This window comes from Phyllobates terribilis, unplaced genomic scaffold (genome assembly GCF_046119375.1).
Source record: "Phyllobates terribilis strain yellow unplaced genomic scaffold, ASM4611937v1 Scaffold_5__5_contigs__length_657084704, whole genome shotgun sequence".
NCBI classification, from domain to species: domain Eukaryota; kingdom Metazoa; phylum Chordata; class Amphibia; order Anura; family Dendrobatidae; genus Phyllobates; species Phyllobates terribilis.
In genome coordinates this window covers 213436409-213460840 of record NW_027362765.1, presented here as the reverse complement: position 1 = coordinate 213460840, position 24432 = coordinate 213436409, and the positions used below count along the sequence as shown (strand labels likewise).

Below are 24432 nucleotides of genomic sequence, written 5' to 3'. Positions count from 1 at the left end.
CTACCTGGATGCAGGTTCCCCCCCCCCTCCTACCTGGATGCAGGTCCCCCCCCCCTCCTCCTCCTACCTGGATGCAGGCCCCCCCCCCTCCTCCTCCTACCTGGATGCAGGCCCCCCCCTCCTCCTCCTCCTACCTGGATGCAGGCCCCCCCTCCTCCTACCTGGCAGCAGTTCTCTCAGGGCTTCTCCACTGATTCCCTAGGAGTAGTGGTATATCTTCTTCCCTCCCTAGTATTGGGATGTCAGTTGCAGGTCCCCCATAATTCCCATATCTGTGCATACAATGGCCACTGTGCAATGATCAATTGCCCCTGTGTTGGCAGTGCAAGAAAACCGAACACTTGCTGCTTGGTTTCCAAATAAATGTAAAAGTTGATTGCTGGGGATTCCTGCTACAATCAGCCTCTTATTGAGAGACGTTTTCAACAAAAGTAGGATTATCTACCCCAGAAACCAAGACAAGTTCAAATATAGCATGAAATAAAAGAAATAGTGAGTCAGTTGAAAACATTAATCCTACTGTTACCAAGCCCGCTGTTGTCACACTAGTCTGCAGGAAATATGCCTTCTATCGCCATCTGCTAGTTTGCCAAGCTTCACAAGTCAGATTGTTTGTTGGTGTATTTAGCATAGAGAAAGTGTACATACAGAAACCAGAAGACAACTGGTTACACTGCTGGCGGTATTCAGTGAACTGGGAGGTGGTGCACGATGGAAATAAAGTTTATGGATCATGCTTACCTCATCCGGTACCTTAGTTTCCCACACCCTTTTCCATATTTTACATTTTCACAGTGATAAAACAGCGCATTCAGTTATCAAGATCTGGAACAAGGAGGCTGTGTCATATAGGATTCAACCTGTCTGATAGTTTTGTTTTAAAAGGAGCTGTCCAGAAAATACTTTTAAAGGGAACCTGTATATATAGATTGATATGTGGACAACATGGTATAGTGAAGGAGAAGCAGAGCAAAATGATATACAGATTTGTTAGAAAAGATTCAGTAAAGCTGGTATTTTATTCATTGACATCCCTGGTGCTTCCATGTATACGAGTCCAGTGGGCGGTCCTACTAGTGACTGACAGCTAAATCTGTATGCAGTCATACAGGGAATTCTGTCAATCACTGGAAAGGACCAGCCACTGGACTTGCATGCATGGAAGCACTAGGGATGTCAATGAATAAAATACCAGCTTTACTGAAACATTTCCCACATATCAGTCTGATCAGCTCCTCCTGCCTGCAGATCAGATCCCATTTTCATCATGACAGGTTACCATTAAGTGAGACAAGCCGTTGCCAGATCAGTTTGAAAATTGCGAAAGGCCAAACCTAAGACATATGCACACTCTGCCGAGCCGAACATGCTTGTGTATAGGGGTTTGGTAGGAATAGTTGACAGTTATCGAAGAGTCAACTTTAAGGAAATTTTATTTATTGCAGTGCAGTCAACTACAGAAGAACATATACTGTAAGCTAGCCATACACATGCGTCTTGCCCGATTCTCTGATATACATGAATACTCAGCTGGGCTGCGCATGCACGCGTTTTCAAAAGTGAAAGAGGAGAAAGTCAGCCAGACACCTCTGGTGATTTCTTCCTTTAATCACTTCCCCCGAGTACAAATGAATTAAGTGTATAGATTCACACTGTGCAGCCTGTTTCTCCCCCGACATCATCTGCTGAAGGAGAAGCGGGAGGCCCCATACACATCAGGCTGGTCACTTCAAAATCAGTGTGAAAGATATCCAATGTGTATGGCTGGCTGCATTTGTAGAAAAACACAATGGGCAATAGTACTATCTAAAATTTGCTCTGTATAAAGCCAATTGTTGTTACCTTGGCTTCACTGAATCTGGCAGAGACAGTATGCCACAAAGACAATGGGAGAAGCATTGCTCCAGAATACAGTATATAGTGAGAAGTGAATCATCTATGCCGCTCCATTACACTATAAAAGCCAAAACACATATTCTGAAGTGAACGTGGCAGCAGAAATAGGAGAATTATCAGGAAGCGATTACTTAACCTAAAACAAAAAGGGAACATTCTCAGAAAACTAAACGTCAGGTCCCAGGAAAGTACAGACGCTTTCACCTGAACACTAAACACAGAATCACATTATGTAACAAAAAAGGCCCAATATTTCTGTAATTCCAAGTGACCAGATTGGAAAGAGATTGACACGCAGCCAAGTAACACCAGAACAGTGTGTTCTGCCATCTGCAGACTTTGCTTGGTTCAGTCATGGAAAAATACTGTGCAGAAATAAGCACGGTCACCGAGAATCTGAAGAGCCGACACTGAATATTATAGGAATCGTCATCAATACATGGATCTGGGGCGCAGGGCTCTGTTACACCAAGTGTTTACGCATCTATAGGGGGCGACCATCATCTTATCAGATCAGGGGTATGTTCGGAACCCCAGGAGGATCACATTAAAGCAGGCTACTAATGTGCGAAAACTGCTCGCAGTCACCCCCCATCCCCCACATCAAATTGTACCTTTGGCTGTGCCAAACAGCAGTGTTGTTTCTATAGAGGGAGGTGTGAATGTGCTTGGCTGACATTTCCTCACTGTTCAGTGGGTAGGAACAAAGTCAAAAGGCAGGATCTGACCAAAAATTCTTAGCAAGCCGGCTCGGAAAGATTCTCAATATAGTCTTATGCTGAATTCAACTATTCAGCCTTTCCTTTTTCATGTAAAATTGACTGAACCTGCAAAATATGGAAAAATAGGAGAAATCTACCAATTAGTTTAGCTACAAAATACACAAATGTAACTGGAGGCGCAAGTGCGCTGACGATCAGCAGACCCCTCTTCAACATAAGATTGTGAGAAGATTCTCAGATTAACCTACACCAGAGGGGGACAAAGTGCGGCTGAAGAGCTGAAAACAGTGGCCCACGGACAGGATCATGCCCTCGCCCACCGCCCGTTTCCCAATGTCACTGCTAGCCGCATCCTCAGGAAGAAGCCAGTGGTGAACACATTGGTGGAGGACGGTGCCGCCGGCTCCTTCTTCCACCAATCAGCGAGTGAGACAACAGACGCGATGACGTCATTACGTCGTGTCTGCTGTATGGAGAGTCAGTGCACCAGAGAGTTTTTATATGTTTGGGATGTTTACATGTATATAGGCGGCTGCGTGGGGGCTCATACCATATCTAGGCGGCTATGTAGAGGGGCTATGTGGGGACTCATACGGTATATAGGGGGATGTCAGCATACTTAATTCTGCTCAATATATAGTGATATCATTAATATTGAGCATAATTAATTTCAGCCTATTTGTTTGGCCCTCCACATCAGTCATGGTTTCTCATAAGACTTCTTGGGAAAATGAATTGCCACCCCTGACCTATAAAGTGTCCAGCTGAAGTCACTTTCCTTTCTAGATTTACACCCATACCTCTGACAACAGGGTGGGATTGTCTCAAATTACCGTTATACTTTGTGCATAGAGTTTTCAGCGAAGCAACCATCTTATGTAAAAGAGAAGCCTGGAAATCTATAGCACAATAAGGCTATGTGCCCACGATACAGAAATGCTGCATATTTTTTCCGCTTCTCCCTGGCAGGAAAAACGCACGCGTTTTTTACATGCGTTTTTCCCGCCAGGTAGAAGCATTTGTCAAGCGTTTTTGCATGTATTTCTGTATGCGGGTTATCAAGCGCTTTTCCAAGCGATTTTAGCATCACTTTGAAAAGTGCTTGACAACTTGGTCACACTATACAGTTATATGAAAAAGTTTGGGCACCCCTATTAATCTTAAGCTTAGTGTTTTATAAAAATTGGTGTTTTTGCAACAGCTATTTCAGTTTGATATATGTAATAACTGTTGGACACAGTAATGTTTCTGCCTTGAAATGAGGTTTATTGTACTAACAGAAAATGTGCAATCTGCATTCAAACAAAATTTGACAGGTGCATAAGTATGGGCACCCTTATCATTTTCTTGTTTTAAATACTCCTACCTACTTTTTACTGAGTTACTAAAGCACTTTTTTTGGTTTTGGAACCTCATTGAGCTTTGAACTTCATAGCCAGGTGTACGCAATCATGAGAAAAGCTACTTAAAGTGGCCACTTGCAAGTTGTTCTCCTGTTTGAATCTCCTCTGAAGAGTGGCATCATGGGCTCCTCAAAACAACTGTCAAAGGATCTGAAAACAAAGATTATTCAACATAGTTGTTCAGGGGAAGGATACAAAAAGCTGACTCAGAGACTTAACCTGTCAGTTTCCACTGTGAGGAACATAGTAAGGAAATGGAAGAACACAGGGACAGTTCTTGTCAAGGCCAGAAGTGGCAGGCCAAGAAAAACATCAGAAAGGCAGAGAAGAAGAATGGTGAGATCAGTCTAGGACAATCCTCAGACCACCTCCAGAGAGCTGCAGCATCAACTTGCTGCAGATGGTGTCACTGTGCATCGGTCAACTATACAAAGCACTTTGCACAAGGAGAAGCTGTATGGGAGAGTGATGCGAAAGAAGCCGTTTCTACAAGCACGCCACAAACCGAGTCGGCTGAGGTATGCAAAAGCACATTTGGAGAAGTCAATTTCTTTTTGGAAGAAGGTCCTGTGGACTGATGAAACCAAGATTGAGTTGTTTGGTCATACAAAAAGGCGTTATGCATGGCGGCAAAAAAAACACAGCATTCCAAGAAAAACACTTGCTACCCACAGTAAAATTTGGTGGAGGTTCCATCATGCTTTGGGGCTGTGTGGCCAATGCCGGCACCGGGAATCTTGTTAAAGTTGAGGAACGCATGGATTCCACTCAGTATCAGCAGATTCTTGACAATAATGTTCAAGAATCAGTGACAAAGTTGAAGTTACGCAGGGGATGGATCTTTCAGCAAGACAATGATCCAAAACACCGCTCCAAATCTACTCAGGTATTCATGCAGAGGAACAATTACAATGTTCTGGAATGGCCATCCCAGTCCCCAGACCTGAATATCATTGAACATCTGTGGGATCATTTGAAGAGGGCTGTCCATGCTCGGCGACCATCAAACTTAACTGAACTGGAATTGCTTTGTAAAGAGGAATGGTCAAAAATACCTTCAACCAGGATCCAGGAACGCATTAAAAGCTACAGGAAGCGACTAGAGGCTGTTATTTTTGCAAAAGGAGGATCTACTAAATATTAATGTCATTTTCTGGTGAGGTGCCCATACTTATGCACCTGTCAAATTTTGTTTGAATGCAGATTGCACATTTTCTGTTAGTACAATAAACCTCATTTCAAGGCAGAAACATTACTGTGTCCAACAGTTATTACATATATCAAACTGAAATAGCTGTTGCAAAAACACCAATTTTTATAAAACAATAAGCTTAAGATTAATAGGGGTGCCCAAACTTTTTCATATAACTGTATAAATCCATGCAACCAGCATGGATTTATAGTAGTGTGACCAAATTAGTTAAAAAAAGAATAAGAATGGTAAAAAATAAAGATTATACTCACCTTCCGATGTCCTCCCGGTGTTTTCTCTTCTGCGTCCGGTGTCTTGGGCAGCTCGCGGTGGTGTGAAGGATCTGTGGTGACGTCATTGAGTCATGTGACAGGTCACATGACTCAATGACGTCATGGCAGGTCCTTCACAACAACGCGACCCATACAGCAGAACAGACAGAGGGGAGAAAACACCGGGAGGACATCGGAAGGTAAGTATAATCTTTATTTTTTATTTTAAATTCTTTTTTTTTTACAGTTTCTATGGCACTCAGGTCTGGATGAGAGTCTCCTCTTCTCCAGACCTGGGTACCATCCGCGCATTGAACAGTGTGATATCCGCATGTGCAGATGCAGTGATGCGGATGTCACGCGGTCCAATGCAAGTCAATGGCGGCGATTACGCTGCGTGTCCGCAAAATTAATGGACATGCTGCGTATTTTTCCGAAATGATAATCCGCAGCGGAAATTTCCGCAGCATGTGCACAGCACATGCGGATTATCATTGGGGACCATGGGGCACATATTACCAAGCGTTTTTTAAGCGTCCTCGCTGCGGAAATTCCACGGCAAAAACGCATAGTGGGCACGCAGCTTAAGCGTCCGTTTATATGGGCCAACTGGCGGCATGATATGACTGTCAATCGGTAAACTTAATTGCCGGTCGTTTAAATGCCTGTATATGATGAACACTGAGCAATCTATACTACACTGCCATGGTTCTCGACAGTGGGAGTAATGTTTATAAAGGACGATTCACCGCTCACAATGATGACTTTTTAGCACTGTGTAAAAGATGATTTCATGATCGGCAGCATGTTTACACAGCAAGAGAATCGGGAAACAAGCATTTTTAATAACGTTCATTCGCGATTATCAGTGTAAATGCAGCTTTAGTTACAATTAAGTCATCAGGTATACTTCTTGTACCATCCTAGCTAATGTTACATTTTTATGTAAGACTGGAGCATCATTTTACTATCAAACACACATCAAATAAAAAGCAAAATTTCCCCTTTAAAGGAAACCACCAGTTTCTGTTCCATTTTGAACAGATCCATTTTTACTAAATCTGTCTCTGAGCACCTCTAGTTTTCTGAGTAAGAGTAGTAATTAAAACCAGGCCTTTTAAATGGATGACAATGGGTGACCAACCATTAGGTCATCTGCTTTCTTTAAGGCCCCGTCACACTTAGCGACGCTGCAACGATCCCGACAACGATATGACCTGTCAGGGATCGTTGCTGCGTCGCTATGTGGTCGCTGGTGAGCTGTCAAACAGGCAGGCTCACCAACGATCAGGGGAGCAGCGACATCGTGGAAAGAATCTTTCCACGATGTCCTGCTCCGGTTACCAGCCTGCTGAAGCAGGAGTAGGCTGGTAACCATCGGGTTACTAGGGGCACACGAGCACCTAGTAACCCGTTGTTTATCATGGTTACCACTCTGCTACAGTGAGCGGGAGGTTACCGCTCACTTTAGCAGGCTCGTAACCATGATAAACAACGGGTTACTAGGTGCGCGTGTGCCCCTAGTAACCCGATGTTTATCATGGTTACCAGCTTGATCACTGCTCCCGCTGGTCACACACAGCGATGTGTGCTGACCAGCGGGAGGGCAACAACCAAAAAATGGTCCAGGACACTTTGCAGCGATCAGCGACCTCACAGCAGGGGCCTGATCGCTGCAAAGTCTCACACATAGCGACATCGCTGGTGAGGTCGCTGTTGCGTCACCAAAACCGTGACACAGCAGCGATCCCGCTAGCGATCTCGCTATGTGAGACGGGGGCTTAAGACTTGTATATGTTTAGTTTTGCAGACTAGGTTTTCCAGTCTGTCCAGAAAACAGATAGCAGATGGAATTGATGCATACTGATGACATTTTAGTAAAAATAAAATCCATTCAAATGATTAGGTTCTGTAAATGAACATTTTATGATACCCAAATGGATCACAAAAATGGAAATAAAACTGCCCATTTACAGCTTTAGGTCACAGCTACTAGGCAAAATATTGCACGCAAATTATGGCAGCAAGCACTAATGCTATATGAGAAAGTATTATGTAGGGATGGGCATTCAATTAGTTTTAGGAGAATGTCACACAAAATTGGATTTTTTGTGACTGCGATAGCGTGGATGCACGACACTGCATGTACACGTGTGATCCCATGGCTATGCATTACATGCGACACCATGTTCTCCAAGGAAGATGCGATTCTTGCGCACGAAAAAATAGGGGTAGGAGGAAGGATCATGACATTTTGTGCTACCATTTTCTGCCATTTGAGATTGGTCACTAGTTTCAATCACTGACAATGGTAGAAAACTTGCCAATTTCTCAATGTTTCCAGCAAGCTAGCTGCCATCCAATATGTTAGAAGGCAGTAAAACGTGGGCAACATCTATCACGAATGACAAAGCTCAGTCTTCCTGGCGCATGGCTTCCTAATACATTCAATACATGCCAAGAATTTATTTTATAGGCCTCCTGTCTTATCAGAGACTAAATGTATCGGGAAAGAAACAGATACGCACTGGAGTCTCATGTTAAGTGTCAGGGGGAAAGGTCACTTGGGACAGAAAATCTAAGCAACGACTTCAATAACCAAATCTCACTTTATACTAGACCCAAATAATATCCTGCTAAAGCTACTGGTGCTGCCGGCTTATCTACCGTCACTCTACTCGTGGGGCTCCGATCTCAAGTTGTGTTTTTCCATCCTTGGTCTCAAACTCCCACAGTATAAATAAATGACAGTGCGCATGAGCAGATTGCTGCAGGAGGGCTGGAAGTAGTGAAGCATGTCGAAAATCTGACCCACAATCAGCCTGAAAGGCAAAAGGAAAGAGTGAAGCGGAACAGATTGAGCCTGGCGGACATCAAGCATTTGAGCGCATGGAGGCCCAGCTAACATGTAAAACTGAGGCACGAAAAGGCTACCATCATATTCCACAGGGGACACGAACAAGAGACTCCACCCGATAGCAAAACACAGTAAATAAAAAGATCACTATAAACCAGAATAAAACAAGAAAAAGAACGGTCAAAACAGCAAGAATTTTCTACACCAGATACTGAATATGTACAACAGAGTAAGACGCCACACGAACCCAACCGTCAATCAGGAGTCCTAAATACCTTCAGGTGTATCAGAAATGCCTGACTATTCACTGCAGGGATCGGAGGGTTCATACCTTCTCCGTCACAGGTGTCTGTGTCCCACTACATGCACTAATGTGGGTCACCTCCCATCTAGGGGCACCCATCCCCACTCCTTTACTATACACACCAGGGGAAAACTTTAAATTTATCAAAAGCGATCTTCAGGTTTTGGAAGGAGAATCTGACAAATGTAAATTTACAAGGTCAGCAGTAATCCATCACAAAATGGGGACATTTGTGGGACAAGAACATTCAGACGTTACGTGCTACCCTCTACTTTAGATTTATCTTTATGGTTTAGTTTGTTGGTAAGGGACCCCCATAGGAAGAAATATACATGTTCAAATGATTTATTGAACTCTTTGAGGGCAAGCCGCATTTTCTATACTTACATGCTATTCTAAGCCTCTAATGACCAAATCAAAGTTTTCCTCAACTGGGCTGGACTGACTGATAGTGATGGAACAGGACAATCTTACATGTATACAGCTGCCATCTATATCCCGCATACTCAGTAGGCTCAGTGTATTTCTCTGGTGGAGAAGGCAGAAACGGTCAATGGTAGGATGAGCAAGTTCATGACCAGATCTACATGACATTTAGACTACATTCACACACCCATTTCAGTTGTAAGGTCACGTTCACACGTTCAGTATTTCACATGTTCAGTATTTGTAAGTCAAAACCAGGAGTGGGTGATAAATACAGAAGTGGTGAAGTGTTTCTATTATACTTTCCCTCAGATTGTAAGCCAAAACCAGGAGAGGAACAAATACTGAGGTAAAATAGTGACCACATACTGAACGTATGAACATGTCCAACTGATTTCTGTATGAATCAACAAAACTCCATAAGTCTATGTGCTGTCCATTTAAAGGAAATCTGTCACCAGGTTTTTGCTGCCTCTTCTGACAGCATCATGATATAGAGGCAGAGACCCTAATTTCAGTGATATATCACTTATTGGGCGGCCTGTTGTATTTTTTTTTTTTTATAGAAAATCAGTTTTATCTGCTGCAGATTTATTAGTTCTTTGAGTACGGAGCTCTGTATAACCCCGCTGATAGCACTAACTGGCAGCTTTCTGCCTATGCACAGTGTACACAGAAAGCTACCAATCAGTGGTATCGGAAGGGATATACAGAGCTCATGAATATGGAGGACTACATGGCAGTAGGTTTACTAGTCCTCTAGTGATAATCTCCTGCTGAAGGGGCAATGTTTCTCCTAGTGGAGAGTGCCAAGAGAGCATGAGGAAATTTACAGGCCATTCAATGCGCCCCTTGGAATTTTTAATATGCAGAAGAGCATTGCTTGGCTTTTAAGTATCTTGATGCCATCTTGGAACTCTCCACATAAAGAAACTGTACCCCTAAAACCACATGTTGGAAAATCTCACCCCGCCAAACCAATTCTCTCCAGCTTTGCACTGATGAGGAAAAAATACCCCCAGATATGTGCCCACAGAGTGTATCTGGTTTGGCTTTTTAAATCTAAAGGCCCCGTCTCATATAGCGAGATCGCTAGCGAGATCGCTGCTGAGTCACGGTTTTGGTGACGCAACAGCGACCTCACCAGCGATCTCGCTATGTGTGACACTTTGCAGTGATCAGGCCCCTGCTGTGAGGTCGCTGATCGCTGCAAAATGTCCTGGACCATTTTTTGGTCTTTGCCCTCCCGCTGGTCAGCACACATCGCTGTGTGTGACCAGCGGGACCAACGATCAGGCTGGTAACCATGATAAACAGCGGGTTACTAGGGGCACACGCGCACCTAGTAACCCGTTGTTTATCATGGTTACGAGCCTGCTAAAGTGAGCGGTAACCTCCCGCTCACTGTAGCAGAGTGGTAACCATGATAAACAACGGGTTACTAGGTGCGCGTGTGCCCCTAGTAACCCGATGTTTATCATGGTTACGAGCCTGCTAAAGTGAGCGGTAACCTCCCGCTCACTGTAGCAGAGTGGTAACCATGATAAACAGCGGGTTACTAGGTGCGCGTGTGCCCCTAGTAACCCGTTATTTATCATGGTTACCAGCCTGCTCCTGCTTCAGCAGGCTGGTAACCAGGACATCGTGGAAAGATTCTTTCCACGATGTCGCTGCTCCCCTGATCGTTGGTGAGCCTGCCTGTTTGACAGCTCACCAGCGACCACATAGCGACGCAGCACCGATCCCTGACAGGTCGTATCTTAAGTTATGTGGCAAGGCTCCTGAAAGGGCTGATGAGGACTTTTAGGATTGCTACTTCCAACATATGGCACTACAGTCCATTTCCTCTCTGTGAAGAGGCCATTTGCTTATCTCTTGCTGATAAAACAGTGATTTTATAAAAAAAAAGAAAAAAAAACATCAAGCAGCCAAGTAAATGACACATTGTATGAATCAGGGTCTCTGTCTGTACATTATGCTGCTCTGAGATTAGGTGGAAAAACCTAGTGACAATTCCTTATAATAAACAGAAAGCACACGGACGTGTACAACAGATGTGTGACTGCAGCCTTATGAGAAGGTTTCTTGAAATGCATGCCGTTTTTTTTTTTTCTCCATCTTTGGCCATGAACCAATAAGTGATATAACACAGGCAGATTATGTCAATGGAGAAGTAAATTGCCTGAAAGGAATGTGATGTGTTTAGATGTGAAGACGTTAACTCAGGACAAACAGACCGGTCAGAATTAAAAAAGTCACTCACATGAATTGTGGGAGAAAAAGTTTAGTGACTGTTAAATCTAGTATATAAATTCCATTATGTTTTAGACCCGTGAAGTAGATTGGAACTGTGTACGTTGCCTACTGAAGACCAGCAGCCATAAGCTTTGCACCAATAAACTGTAAATTTACAGTAATGCTACATTTTTATATACCATTGGGCAAGAGCCAGTGCGTGATGGGCATCCCTATGGTAAACAATTGTATAACCCAATTGATATTGATAATCTATTGTCTTTGGACAGCTTTATGTTAAGCCTAGATACACAGTACATAATTTACGATGTATGTAGCACTGGACCAAAATATTTAGATTTTTTTATGCAGATTAACTTGCAGGTTTCGATGCATATTACAGCGTATTGCAATGAAAGACATTTGTGGTGAAAATCTGCAGCATTTCTGCAACAGATAAGACATTCCTGCAGTCCCATTCACTAACCTTACACTGCTCTGGGAAGTGGAATTTGGTCTGAATCCAGCCCAACAGGGGTGTCTGGTTTGTCAGCAACGTGAGTAAAGGAAGTTGGAGGAGGACTATAGGGTGTATTCACACGCTACAGATTTATTGCAAACATTTCTGCAATGGCCCCATTTACCTAAATCAGTCGCAGAAAATTCTCCAGCAAACCTGCCACATGAGAATATCCTAACTGCTAATAATATCCTGAATCACATCCAATTGTAATGAGGAAAGTATACACTTATTTTCCACAAATGGGAGACTTCTGCAGGATATCCATTCCATGTTTGTGTTATGCAGTAATAGTTCATGATATACTCCAGTTCCACCAAAAACTAAAGCGTAGTCCGCTACTTGGACAACCCCTTCTCAATCACTATGTTCCCCCTTATAAAATAATACCAGCTATACTCACCTCTGGTGCAGGCGATTTTGGTACAAACAGCCAACCAACTGATGTGTATTATTATTAAACGGCATGTATGCAAGTACTTGGATAAGAATACAGTAATTAACCAGAGCCAGCATGGGTTTGTAACTAATTAATCATGTCAGACTAAATTTCCTTCTATGACAATCACTGACTCAGTGGATTAGGGAAACGCAGTAGATATAATATATCATGACTTCAGCAAACCATTTGACAAAGTATCTAATACCATCCTTATTGAAAAAATGACCAACTATGGAATGTACATCCTGAGCATTTCTGCATCGTGGGCACATAGCCTAAGGTGGATTCATAACTGGCTTAGTGATCAGACTCAAAGAGCGGTCATAAATGGTTGCACATCTAGTTGGATGAATGTCTCAAGTGGGGTACCACAAGGCTCGGTCCTGGGCCCTGTGTTCAACATCTTTATCAATGATTTAGATGAAGGAATTGAGGGTAAACTGATTATGTTTGCTGATGACACAAAGCTAGGAGGGATAGCTAACACTAGAGAAGAGAGAGAGAGAGGATTCAAAAAGACCTAAATAAACTGGAACTGTGGGAAGCAACTAGAATGGTTTTTAACAGGGAGAAATGCAAAGTTCTACACCTGGGCAAGAAAAATTAAAAAAGCATATACAGAATGGGAGTAATCGGGCTAAGCAACAGCACATGTTAGGCTGTGTGCCCACGATGGGTATTTCATGCATTTTTGGTGCAGAAATTTCCGCAGCGTAAACGCATGATAAGAGCGTGGTAAGCCTTCTGCCATGGTCCCCTATGCAATTCCGCATTTTCAATGCCCATGCTGCGGACTTTTCTGCATTGTTTATGCTGCGCTCAAAAATCCGCAGCATGTCCATTAATTTAGCGGAAGCACAGCGTTTTCGCCACCATTGACTTGCATTAGAACGCGCCAATGCCGCAAGACTGCATCTGTACTTGCGTAATTGGCGCGTTCTAATGTGCGGATGGTACCCGAGTGTGGAGAAGAGAAGACTCTCCTCCACACCCAGGTACCATAGAAACTGTAAAAAAAAAGAATAAAATAAAAAATAAAGATTATATTCACCTTCTGGCGGCCCACGCTGCGGTCCTTCTCCTTTGCCGGCACATCGCGTTGGACTGTAGGACCTGCGGTGAAATCACAGTCATGTGACGGTAGGTCCTTCAGTACAGGACATCGCGATATCCCGGCAGCCAGGAACGAGCGCAGCAGCACACCCCGGGCCATCGGAAGGCAAGTATACATTTATTTTTTTATTTTTAACCATTCTAAAGGTCACAGTATATAAATCCATGCCGGTTGCATGGATTTATATAGTGTGACCAAGTTGTCAAGCACTTTCCAAGTGATGCTAAAATCGCTTTGAAAGCGCTTGTCAATCCACATGCGGAAACGCATGTGAATCCGCATGTATTACGCAGGAAAAAAGCATGTACAATCCGCATGCATTTTTTCTGCCAGGGAGATACAGAAATTTTCTGCATCGTGGGCACATAGCCTTAAGACTTGGGCATACTAATAGATCACAGACTGAACACGAGTGAACAGTGTGATGCAGCAGCAAAAAAGGCAAACCATTCTGGGATGTATAAGGCTGTGTGCCCACGATGCGTTTTTTAAGCGTTTCCGCAGCGGCAAAAACGCTGCAGAAATGCTTAAAAAACGCATGGTAGAAGGCCTGCCATGTTCCCCAATGATAATCTGCACATGCTGCGGAAATTTCCGCTGCGGATTATCATTGCGGAAAAAAACGCAGCACTACCAATTATTTTGCGGAAGCGCTGCGTTTTCGCCGCCATTGACTTGCATTGGAACACTTGGATACTGCATCACTGCATCTGTAGATGCGGAATCCAAACGTTTCAATGTGCGGATGGTACCCGGGTCAGGAGGACAGGAGACTCTCCTCCGGACCCGGGTACCATAGAACCTGTAAAAAAAAAAAGAATAAAATAAAAAATAAAATAGTATATTTACCTTCTGATGGCTCCCAGTCTCCTGGTCTTCGCTTGCCGGCAGATCGGGGTGGACTGAAGGATCTGCGCTGACGTCATAGTCATGCGACGGCAGGTCCTTCAGTGTACCGCGAGCTGCCGGCAAGCCAGGACGGAGCGAATAAAGACTGCGGGGGCCATCGGAAGGCAAGTATAGATTAATTTTTTTTTTATTTTTAACCATTCTAAAGGTCACACTATATAAATCCATGCCGGTTGCATGGATTTATATAGTGTGACCAAGTTGACAAGCACTTTCCAAGTGATGCTAAAATCGCTCGGAAAGCGCTTGACAGCCCGCATGCGGAAATGCATGTGAAGAACGCTTCACATCCGCTTGTCCCTGGCAGGAAAAACGCATGTACAATCCACATGCGTTTTTTCTGCCAGGGAGACGCAGAAACGCTCAGAAAAATTCCTGAGCATTTCTGCATCGTGGGCACATAGCCTAATAGAAGCATAGAGTCTAGATCATGTGAAGTAATTATCCCCATCTACTCCTCTGTGGTCAGACCTCATCTAGAATACTGTGTCCAGTTCTGGGCACCACATCTTAAAAAAGACATGTGGAAACTGGATCAAGTTCAGAGAAGAGCGTCCAGAATGATGACCAGTTTGCAAACAATGTCCTTCAAGGAACAGTTAGAGGATTTGGGACTGTTTAGCTTGCAAAAGAGAAGACTGAGAGGAGACTAAGGCTATGTGCCCACGATGCAGAAATGAAGCAGAACATTTCTGCAGCATTTCTGCATCTCCCTGGCAGAAAAAAACGCATGCAGATTGTGCATGCGTTTTTCCTGCAGAATACATGCGGATCCACATGCGGATTCACATGCGTTTCTGCATGCAGATTGACAAGCACTTTCCAGGCGATAGCATCACTTGGAAAGTGCTTGACAACTAGGTCACACTGTATAAATCCATGCAAACAGCATGGATTTATACAGTGTGAACCGTAAAAATTAAAACAAATAAAGCTATACTCACCCCCGGTGTGTGCAGCAGCGCTCGTTCCTGTCTGGTTCCCGGCTGCCGGCATATCGCGAGACACAGCGGTGAAGGGCCTGCGGTCACATGACTGTGACGTCACCGAAGGTCCTTCAGCGCTGCTGGCATTCAGAGAGAAGACGCCGGACAGGTGAGTATAAACTTTATTTGTTATTTTATTCTTTTTTTTACAGGTACAATGGTACCCAGGTCTGGATGAGAGTCTCCTCTCCTCCAGAACTGGGTACCATCCGCACATAGAGACGCATAGAAGCCGCTTGTAAAAATGTACAGTCGCGGTTTCTATGCGTCTCAATGCAAGTCAATGGCGGGAGTTCCGCTGCACTTCCGCAAAATTAAATGACATGCTGCGGATTTTTGTACGCAGCATAAACGCTGCAGAAAAATCCGCAGCATGTGCATAGAACATGCGGAATCCCCTTGGGGACCATGGGGTGCGGATTACCTAGCGTTTCATAAGCGTTTCCGCTGCGGAAATTCCGCAGCATGATAACGCTTGAAAAACGCTACGTGGGCACACAGCCTTAATAGCTGTCTACAAATATCTCAAGGGCTGTCACACTGTAAAGGGATCATCCTTATTCTCATTTGCACAAAGAAAGACTAGAAGCAATGGGATGAAACTAAATGGGAGGAGACACAGATTACGTATTAGAAAAAACTTTGACAGTGAGGGTGATGAATGAGTGGAACAGGGGGCCACGAGAGGTGGCGAGTTCTCCTTCAATGGACGTCTTCAAACAGGAGGCTGGATAGACATCTGTCTGAGATGGTTTAGTGAATCCTGCATTGAGCAGGGGGTTGGACCAGAAGACCCTGGAGGTTTCCTCCAACTCTAACACTATGATTCTATGTATAGGAGCCATCAAAACTTTCCCTGACAGATAAATACCGGGCAAGAGAAGGTTCGGGCAGTCTGAATTTTTTTGTGCAATCCCTTCATTCTCCCGGTAAGCAGCTGACTACTCCCCTTTCCCCACTGAAAACACATGAAAGGTTATTCTCATCCTGTTTACTCAAGAGTGCCCGGCTCCCCTGCCTCCTGCTCACTGGGAGAGTACATGCTTATTGTGATTGACAGTTCAGACCAGTGTCATCATCGTATTGCTGGCCCAAACTGTTTGCCTCTGATGTTGCTATATGACACAGCAGACGAGAGCAGCAGCACTGAAATGGTTCTGAATCAGGAGCTAACATCACAATCCAGTGATCGGGTCAGTTTCAGAGCAGTGCTTACAAGCACAGAACCAAAGAGCAAAGCACTGCACATGTTCTGCCATTGCGGCTAGACTGCAGCGTTGGCCAGTAACCTAAGCAATGAGCAGTTAGCCAAAATAAAAATACGTCATCTTGAAAGCAGCGAAGAATTTTAATAACAAGTAAATTACAAATTGCTTGTTTTTATAAGCACTTTTCAATTTTACCCATCTGAGAAGATGGAAATAACACTATAATACCTGGCAGAGTCGAACGTTTATGTGAATGGGAGGGATGGGAGTCTGGAGTGACAGCTCTACAGATCTATATTTTGTGGCAGCAATGCATGTTAGTCCTCTGTTACAGGTAAAGGTAAATAAAGTAACCTGCAAATAACTAAGAAATTTCACATTTCAGCCAAACTAGGGAAAGAAGAGCACAACGTAGCCTATGTATTTTGCAATAATTCTCATTTGATACATTCCTTGATTTTTGTGCAGTCCACAAGTAAACCAGGAGCTGGAGACAGAAATTGTACTCAATAGTTTCTGCTGACATCAGCAACCAGCAAAAAAGGACAACAGTCATTGGCTCCAATTCAGTACACCACATATACCAGAACCCTACACTGGGCAAGCTGGGATGTGCCGGACCTTACAGCGCTCTCTCCTGCATATAAACAACGGGCATCACTTGTTGTTCATCTCTGCTTAGATGGGTACAATTCTCCATCGTCTCTTCAGTTCACACCGCTCTATGCAAGTTGCCCAGGAGGTCATCTCCTACTAGTGACAGTGCTGTAATAAACTAAGACACTACATGTCATGGTATAGTGAAGGTCCAAAAAAAACAGGCTAAAACTGGACATTTGCATTACATAGCCATCCGGTAAGACAATATGGTTGTCACTCTTTGCTACAGCTAGGGGGCTCAGTGGTGGGGATAATCCTGTATAATATAAAGAGAAAATCAAGGCACTCCAAAGAGTTCCTTCTCTTCCTACTAAATATACTGACCGCTATCTCTCCTGAAGCCGGGCTTTTCTGTGTTCACTATGACAGAGCCGTTGTCCAAGTCCCAGCTAAACAAGGATTGGGAATCTGAAATTCCAACCACCCAATCCTTATGTCCCCTGATGTAAGCTGTTGGAGGACAATGGAGAGGCCCTCATACACGTTAGATGGCCAGCTGAAAGTGTCAAAACCCATCTGGTTTAGTTGAGATCTACTATGTGTGGGGGTCCTAAATTCCCATCTTAGACAACCACTGCACAGTAACCACAGTATATGCCATAAATGTATGAGATGTGTGTCCATTCTCTGGGAGCTGCATCTTATCTGGAATAGTGTCCCCAGAACCATATCTGGCAGTCTCTATGAATGGAAAGGAGGTCACGTAGGATATGTTTCCATTAACTTCTATGGCAGTTCCAAAAACATCCAAGTAAACCATGTTCCTTCCGCCAAGGGAGTGGCCTGCAAAGTAAAAACTGGGCCTTAAGTGATTCTTCTTCCTTGACGACAGCAGTGACAGACACCACGACTGTACCCTCATAATACACCAGAAGGCCCTATACCATGTTTGCAAGTAGAGTCAGTGGTCACTGACAGCTGGTAAGAAGGGACATCACTATGTCAAAGGAACAGACAGTTCTGGTTTAATTATCTTTCATATTACGCCAAGATTCATGGATGCCTGGGGTTGGCAGTGAAATGTTGCAGATATTGATTGAATTTTCCCTAGATCATTTATAAGGTTATAAGGGAGCAATTCCAATAAAACTGCTCCCTAAAATGTTTAAACTGTTTAATGTGACTGAACTTGAAAGGGCCTTAAAAATGGACTGTCAACCACTACTGGACAACTCAAGAGTAATCATTTCAGGATCCAAATTATAATAAAAACAACAGGTACACTACTCCTGCAGTGGCGCCATTCCAGAGATGATGGCGCTGCTGCTTCCGGCAGTGATGCGACATTGTTGTCGGACGCAGCCTTTCCATCCGCTCAGACGGAGTACTGATGAGCCGAATCCGACAAACGGCTGCTCTTTGGCTGTACCTGGCACATGACAACAATGTCACGTCGCCAGGAGCAGCAGCATCGCTGGAAAAGGGGAGTATCCATTGCTTTTATTTTATAAATAGGGTTCTGACTTGATTAAGTTGGAGTTGCCGGTAGTGGTGGACAACCTGGTTAATAGCAAGCCAACTTTTTACATTTTTGCTTCTCAGCAGCCAAAATGTTATTCTTTCACTGCAGTGTCTGCAAGATGCTTTGTTTTATTCAGAACAAAGTGTATTTTTAGCACTATTTTAAAAAGTACACATAAATCTACTATTTTTTTTTTGTTTTTAACTTTTTACTTTGCGATGCAAATGGAGAAAAAAAAAAGTTGTTTCATTTTTTTTTTTTTTTTTCTCTTCATGTTTCACACCAAGTTACCTGTGGAGATAATGTTCTATGTTATTATGGTAAAGTACCTAATGTCACTATTATTATCGACACCCCTTGAGAAAGCATACGTGAAACGCGCGTTGGGGGATCTTCTCTTGGATTCTGCACAGGCACTTTAACATTCATACATGTTATGTGGTCATGGATTGAATGTTGGACAAACAGTAACCTGGTCACCACTATTCAGTGTCTACTACTTAATGCTATGTGAATCTGGCAAATACCGTTCGCAGGTTTACTTACCTTTTGTAGCCACTTCTATATGTCCAAGTATATAGAATATGATTTGCCATATACCCTATATTTCTAGAACTGTGTTTATCCTTGGGAATTTTTTAATCTTTTATTTACCTTTTTTTAATCATATTTGTATTTTTTGTGTATTCAGTGTATCTGATGTCATAATTAAACAATATAATTTTTTTTTAACATCGTGAATTTAGTATGCAAGTCTGTGTAACTTATGCACGGTGATAAAATACCTAATGTGTATTTTTTTTTTGTTATATTATGATTTTTTTTTTGCAATGGGGAAAGTTCTTTGGGAACCAATTTTTAATTAATCTTTTTCTATTGCAACTGGTGCATTCGTAGGAGCCCCAGTTACAGAGTAAGGCCACAGCCCCACTATCAGTATTCAATCAGTATTTTTTTTCTCAGGAGTGGGAGCCAAAACCAGGTGAGGAACAATCAGAGAAAAGGTATAATAGAAACAAGTCACCAATTCTGCATTTATCACCCACTCCTGGTTTTGGCTCCCACTCCTGAGAAAAAAATACTGATCGAATACTGATAGTGGGGCCATGGCCTAAACCATTACATCACGCCTGATGATTGAACGTTATGCTTGTTCATCAGGTGACTGCCAGCCTGTTTAGATGAGCCAGCTTGTTCGCTGATTATTGACTCATCTAAGTAGGCCACTAGAACAGGTCATCAGTATAATGGCTCGCTCACATGAGAGTATAACACAGCCGAGTGCTATCCAATGTTTTATCAGATAGCACTCGGCCCAATGTTATAATATGGGGCAGTGCAGATCGGCTATTTTTTCACTCATGACGATCTGGCATGAGAAAAAAAAAAAAAAAGAAAAATTACAGTATGCTGTGAGTGGCTCCGGAATCCAGAGCATGCGCACCCATACAAGTTTATGGGTGCGAGTGAAACATCGGACCGCACTTGGATGTCATCCAAGTACAGTCCGACATCCACGGACTCAGACAATGGAGAAATGAAGTTCTCAGTCTTCTCCATACCTGTGCTCGGATTCTCGTATGCAAGAGTACCAGAACACACCAAGATGACACCCTGCTAAAACTCTGACATAGTTTGAGCAGTGTCATTAGCATAATAGGCCCGATTCTCTCACATAAGAGAATCATTGCTTGGATGACCCCGGCCTTAGGGCTCATTCAGACATCCGTAGCAATCGGTCCGAGCACAGCTCTCGACTTGAGCGTGACAGCTTGATATATTTCAATGAAGATGTCACACTCGGGTGACCCGCGGCCAGCCCATATATTGCGGTCCGATTTGCACAGACATCTGAATGAGCCTTTAGACAGAGTTCACACAAGCATATTTCACGATCTGTATATGGACCAAATGCCCGGATTGACCACCTGTCAGTGTCTATGAGGCTTTAAGCTCGGGTCAGGAGACTCACTATGAGATAGGTCTGTATACGGACAATAAAATACGTTCATGTGATCCTGGTTTTAGTCCGGCGGGAGACTGACGCCCCCGCCAATCCCTGTATTCAACTCCACACAGATGTAAAGAGGAAACACCTGTAAACAGGGGATATTCAAACTGTATGAAGGGTGAATATTATCAATCACTCTTTCCCATACAGTTTGCATCAGCTCATGCAGAAGGCTGAGCACAAATTGTGTTCAGCGTGTTTCGGGGATACGCACTCTCCTCATGGGCAGCTCTTGGCTGGAGGAGGGGACTTGGGTCAATACTAGACATCATCTCTGACCATGGGATCACAGACGCAGGCACTCGACGCATCCAAAAAGCAATCACCCAATTTGATCACATGACTATTTAGGGAAAGTTGTACTGCGGAGCCTAATAACCTGTTCCCATTCGCTTATCCTTGTGACCGACAACTACATGAAAACATATCCTTTAGCAGAGCTTGTTGTGAGAGTTGTGTAACTTCCTGGCATCAGAGTAGCCTGTGACGCCATGGAGGCCAGCGCTCCCTGAGGTGCCAGCACAGCCATGCCCGGCACACCATGGAGGACAGCGCTCCCTGAGGTGCCAGCACAGCCATGCCAGGCCCGGCTATAGGGCAGCACGCCATGGAGGCCAGCGCTCCCAGAGGTGCCAGCACAGCCATGCCGACCATAGGGCAGCACACCATGGAGGACAGCGCTCCCTGAGGTGCCAGCACAGCCATGCCAGGCTATAGGGCAGCACACCATGGAGGACAGCGCTCCCTGAGGTGCCAGCACAGCCATGCCAGGCTATAGGGCGGCACGCCATGGAGGACAGCGCTCCCTGAGGTGCCAGCACAGCCATGCCAGGCCCGGCCATAGGGCAGCACACCATGGAAGACAGCGCTCCCTGAGGTGCCAGCACAGCCATGCCAGGCCCAGCTATAGGGCAGCACGCCATGGAGGACAGCGCTCCCAGAGGTGCCAGCACAGCCATGCCGACCATAGGGCAGCACACCATGGAGGACAGCGCTCCCAGAGGTGCCAGCACAGCCATGCCGACCATAGGGCAGCACACCATGGAGGACAGCGCTCCCTGAGGTGCCAGCACAGCCATACTAGGCCCGGCTATAGGGCAGCACACCATGGAGGACAGCGCTCCCTGAGGTGCCAGCACAGCCATGCCCAGCTACAGGGCAGCACGCCATGGAGCACAGCGCTCCCTGAGGTGCCAGCACAGCCATGCCCAGCTACAGGGCAGCACGCCATGGAGCACAGCGCTCCCTGAGGTGCCAGCACAGCCATGCCCAGCTACAGGGCAGCACGCCATGGAGCACAGCGCTCCCTGAGGTGCCAGCACAGCCATGCCCAGCTACAGGGCAGCACGCCATGGAGCACAGCGCTCCCAGAGGTGCCAGCACAGCCATGCCCAGCTACAGGGCAGCACGCCATGGAGGACAGCGCTCCCTGAGGTGCCAGCACAGCCATGCCCGGCCATAGGGCAGCACACCATGGAGGACAGCGCACCCTGAGGTGCCAGCACAGCCATGCTAGGCCCGGCTATAGGGCAGCACACCATGGAGGACAGCGCTCCCTGAGGTGCCAGCACAGCCATGCCCAGCTACAGGGCAGCACGCCATGGAGCACAGCGCTCCCAGAGGTGCCAGCACAGCCATGCCCAGCTATAGGGCAGCACACCATGGAGGACAGCGCTCCCTGAGGTGCCAGCACAGCCATGCCCGGCCATAGGGCAGCACACCATGGAGGACAGCGCACCCTGAGGTGCCAGCACAGCCATGCTAGGCCCGGCTATAGGGCAGCACACCATGGAGGACAGCGCTCCCTGAGGTGCCAGCACAGCCATGCCCGCCCCGGCTATAGGGCAGCACGCCATGGAGGACAGCGCTCCCTGAGGTGCCAGCACAGCCATGCCAGGCCCGGCTATAGGGCAGCACGCCATGGAGGACAGCGCTCCCTGAGGTGCCAGCACAGCCATGCCCGGCCATAGGGCAGCACACCATGGAGGACAGCGCAACCTGAGGTGCCAGCACAGCCATGCCAGGCCCGGCTATAGGGCAGCACGCCATGGAGGACAGCGCACCCTGAGGTGCCAGCACAGCCATGCCAGGCCCAGCTATAGGGCAGCACGCCATGGAGGACAGCGCACCCTGAGGTGCCAGCACAGCCATGCCAGGCCCAGCTATAGGGCAGCACGCCATGGAGGACAGCGCACCCTGAGGTGCCAGCACAGCCATGCCAGGCCCAGCTATAGGGCAGCACGCCATGGAGGACAGCGCACCCTGAGGTGCCAGCACAGCCATGCCCAGCCATAGGGCGGCACACCATGGAGGACAGCGCACCCTGAGGTGCCAGCACAACCATGCCCAGCCATAGGGCAGCACACCATGGAGGACAGCGCTCCCTGAGGTGCCAGCACAACCATGCCCAGCCATAGGGCAGCACACCATGGAGGACAGCGCACCCTGAGGTGCCAGCACAACCATGCCCGGCTACAGGGCGGCACACCATGGAGGACAGCGCTCCCTGAGGTGCCAGCACAACCATGCCCAGCCATAGGGCAGCACACCATGGAGGACAGCGCTCCCTGAGGTGCCAGCACAGCCATGCCAGGCCCGGCTATAGGGCAGCACGCCATGGAGGCCAGCGCTCCCAGAGGTGCCAGCACAGCCATGCCCAGCCATAGGGCAGCACACCATGGAGGACAGCGCACCCTGAGGTGCCAGCACAACCATGCCCGGCTACAGGGCGGCACACCATGGAGGACAGCGCTCCCTGAGGTGCCAGCACAACCATGCCCAGCCATAGGGCGGCACACCATGGAGGACAGCGCTCCCTGAGGTGCCAGCACAACCATGCCCGGCTACAGGGCGGCACACCATGGAGGACAGCGCTCCCTGAGGTGCCAGCACAACCATGCCCAGCCATAGGGCGGCACACCATGGAGGACAGCGCTCCCTGAGGTGCCAGCACAGCCATGCCCGGCCATAGGGCAGCACACCATGGAGGACAGCGCTCCCAGAGGTGCCAGCACAGCCATGCCCGGCTACAGGGCGGCACACCATGGAGGACAGCGCTCCCTGAGGTGCCAGCACAACCATGCCCAGCCATAGGGCGGCACACCATGGAGGACAGCGCTCCCTGAGGTGCCAGCACAGCCATGCCAGGCCCGGCTATAGGGTGGCATAGCACAGTACTCGGGCAGGGACACAGGCTGGAACCAGCCCTTACACGGCTCTGCTCTGACTCACAACTGTGACTGACTCCATAACTATCCTGTTACCTCCACTACCTCCTGCCCACACACAACTGCTGTGGTCCAGCCCCCTACAACTCATCTTCAGGACTATCGACCCATCCCCACCATATGTACAACAGACAAATAACGCGCACACAGAGCTGTCCGCCTCCTGCGGTAATGACCAACACACAAGTCCTTATCACTAGCACTCACCGACTGCCGGTGTCACAGCCTCTCCGCTCCCCTCTATCGACAGTTTCAGGGCCCGGGAGGAGGCGGAGCCGCCAGCGAGGAGAAAGCCCAGTCCTAAACGCTGATTGGCTATGTGCGAACCACGTGACGTTCTCACACTGGGCAGGGCAAACTCAAACCAGCGCCAACCGCCGCCAGTATAGAGCGACCATGTGACTAATATGGGAGGGGCGAGCCTCGCGGTGCTTACAATGATGGCCACGCCCAAAGTTTATCCCTACAAAGCTTTATTTAAAAGGAAGTTGAGACACGGCCATGTGTGTGTGTTTTGGAGGAATGCACCTAGTGTTGCCGTGACGAGGGACGTGATTTCCAGAAATCTGACACTATAGTAAAAGTA

At 46.3% G+C, this 24432-nt stretch overlaps 1 protein-coding gene across 1 annotated transcript in view; it reads right to left on the bottom strand.

Annotated features, from left to right (window-relative positions):
• ZHX3 (zinc fingers and homeoboxes 3) overlaps window positions 1–24186 on the bottom strand; it is a 32187-nt gene extending 8001 nt beyond the window's left edge. Inside the window, exon 1 of the mRNA XM_073683781.1 lies at window positions 24054–24186. The gene's annotated coding sequence lies outside the window, so the exon portion shown is untranslated. The remainder of the gene's footprint in view (window positions 1–24053) is intronic.
• Window positions 24187–24432: the final 246 nt, after the last annotated feature.